General features: G+C 38.2%; 1 non-coding gene across 1 annotated transcript; it reads right to left on the minus strand.

Moving 5' to 3' along the window:
• Nucleotides 1-3102: 3102 nt before the first annotated feature.
• Nucleotides 3103-3176, minus strand: trnan-guu (transfer RNA asparagine (anticodon GUU)). The gene has a single exon. It is a non-coding gene; the product is annotated as a tRNA-Asn (tRNA).

Here is a 3176-nt window from a genome sequence, read left to right on the forward strand (position 1 = left end):
ACTCCCCTTTACTGTCTTCATACATCCCTCTTAAATCCCAGAAACACCGAAACTCCGGGGCGTTTCTGTGAGTCAGTACTGGGTTTTTCTGTTCGAGGTTACAAGCAGAAACAATAAAAGCGCTGAAAGCAGGAAGTTATTTCTGCTCTTAGGCATAAACGTGTAAAAATACATTTTCTGATTCCTAAAACCTAATAAAATCCATGTAAGTTTCCCTTTTGTTCCCAATGCACATAACTGAATATAAACCAGTCAAGTTCAGGTACTTTTCTGATGTATATGAATACACTAGTTCTGGCGCAGTTCTTACAAAAAAGATACTTACATTACGAACTTTTTTTTCATACGAGCTCTTGCCGTTTTTAAATTGAATATTTTGTTTCAATTCGCTAAATCACACGAAACACCAGCAACACTCATCGTAAGCATCTGACCAATCACATTCCTGAATTTTAAAAGTATTTATTATTTATTTTTAACTTTTTTTAAATTTTATACACCTGTTTTACATATTCTTGCCATTTTTGGCATATTGTAAGTGGATTGTAACTTCAAATTGATCATTCCTGAGCTTTATAACTGTGTATCATTTCTTTTAACCTTATTTTAATATTTTTTAATTATTTTTGCATTTTACAGAACTTTTTAAATATATTGTGAGTATTTTAGCATAATTTTAAAATAGGACTATCAATGCTCCTGACTTTTAAACCTGTATTTCTTCTGACATTAATCTCTCCACCTGCAGATGAGTAGGGAGGTATTTGATTTTAAATTGGTTGATTTGGGGGGGAAATGTACATTAATTTCCTTGTGTGTATCACCAGTGGGAAACTTGGCATTTTTGGATGAATTGCAATCTATATTCAGACTGATATAGTAATGACTGGAGATTTAAATAACACATTTGATACATCACACAGGAACAGCATAACATCTAAAATGGCAGAACCCTCTAAATCACTGAAAAAATTCAGGCACATTCATAATCTATAAGATGTTTGGTGGTTACTGTGTCCTGCTACCCTTTCATATTTTTTAGTGTGCACGAATCTGTCCCTCTTCTTTTACTAGTTTTTAAGGAATATTCTGAAATCTCTGATTACAAGATCAAGCCAGAAAAAAATGATGAAAATTAGTAGGAAGAAAGATACAGTACAATGTATTGAAAATGTAATGTTTTAAAGGATTAAAGGGAAAAGAAATACTTTATCTACGCAAACTAATTCAACTGAACTCCTCTAAACAATACAGCCTGAAGAATTGCCAAAGCACAATGTATCAATTTGGGTGACACTGGGGGAAAAGGATCACAACATTGAGAACCACAAGGCTTATTTTCAACAGCAAACTCTGTACTTGAAAATATTTGACAAAAAAAGGAATATTACACGCACGGAAACCAATATTTACCACTAGGGTAGAATGCAGCATAGAACAGTTGATTGAAGGTTAGTGTAACTCTATAGTGCATCACAGAGGTCAGTCTCTTCCCCCTCATTATGCAGGCTGACTTGTTCACAGTGAACTGTCCTCCAGCGATAGTCAGCTGTAATCACCGACGCAGACATGATGTTAATACTCTGACAGCACCTTGGCTGATTTGGTTAAAGTGTTTTCCCCCTGGTTATAAAAACGTCTCAAAATTCTGACACTGAGGTGTGAGACACAATGTAACTGTAACGCTGCTCTGTAGAGGTGAAAAGGATCCGATGCAGATGCAGGAGTCGCAGGGAGGTAAGTAAGCGTACCGAGCAAATCCAGGAGCCGAGTCGTAGTCCGAAGGCGAAGGTAGGTCGAGATCTGGTAAAGGCACAGGTGGCGAACAATCCAAAACGTGAGACAGAATCATGGTCGAAAAGAGGGCTACAGGGTCAAATCCAAAACAGGCAATGATAGCAAACAATCCAAGGGGCGAGACGAGATCCGAAGTCCGAAGACAAAAGGTGCAGGCAGAATTCCAGGAAGGCAAAAGAGGGTTAAGAACGCTAGGCTGAGCAACAAGTAGAGAACTCAATACCGAGCAACGGGAATCAGGTAAGAATGGTATAAATAACCCGGCGTGCCGCACGGTAGAGCAATTGTGTTAACTCGTGCGGCGGCGCTTGTTAGTAGTAATCCGCTGCTGGTGCTGATTAACTCGCTTACGTGTTGATCTCTGCTGGCTGGTGGTCGTGACAGTAACAGGCTCTCATAATCCAGAAGTACAATAAATTTTACTGTATTGTTTTTTAAATTTGATCCTGTGAACATTGCATGCCCCTCCTTCCTCATTACCAAAACATCTCAATGTCACCAACAGTATGTACATTTGTAATTACAACACTTCACTGTTGTATTTCTGAGTTGTGACATTGTGAACAGGATTATTCCATGCTGAAAAGAGAAGAAAAGAATCACAACGTTTCGGCTGTGGAGCCTTCTTCAGGTGTGAGAAAGACAGGGCAGTAAGCAAAGATAATTTTCTTTTTATCTTTGCTGACTACAGTTTATCTTTGATGACAACATCAAAGACATTAAGTAATTTTTACTGCTAACAACTCCACATCAACTTCCTTTTATATCTAACCTCATCAGATCTCTCAACTCCCAACTCTTCCAGTTTCTCACTTCAGAGAAGGATAAAACATTCAATCATCCTCTACAGATAAAAACCATCAACACCCCTACCACCTCCACCAATCCTAACCTTGTTGTTACTATACCCTCTGACCTTTCCCTTTCACCCCTTTGCATCCTCACCTAACATATTTTAAAATTACAATAGACTGTATAGTATTTATGTTTAAAATTAAGGTAAATATGTCAAAATATCAAAATCCAACTGCACAGTGCTATCGTAACAATGCTTGTCAAGTTCTCAAACAAACCTGCATTGTATTTTTAAAATATTTCAGCAGAGGATTCAACTGGAGTATAAATGACGATTCGACGATCGTTTTTCTTGGGTGAATATGGTTTTCTGGGGAGTTACGATGTTGGGCATTATTGGACATTTCCTGGTGATCCTGACACGTGTTAAACACTCGCATTTGTTGCAAATATTAAAATGGCTATGGTTTCGCTGAGAAATCCAATCGACTTTACATCGCAAAAGAAATTCGTCCCTGGGTGGATTCGAACCACCAACCTTTCGGTTAACAGCCGAACGCGCTAACCGATTGCGCCACAGAGAC

Source organism: Atractosteus spatula, chromosome 10, assembly GCF_055471065.1.
Source record: "Atractosteus spatula isolate fAtrSpa1 chromosome 10, fAtrSpa1.hap1, whole genome shotgun sequence".
In the NCBI taxonomy this organism is placed as follows: Eukaryota; Metazoa; Chordata; class Actinopteri; order Semionotiformes; family Lepisosteidae; genus Atractosteus; species Atractosteus spatula.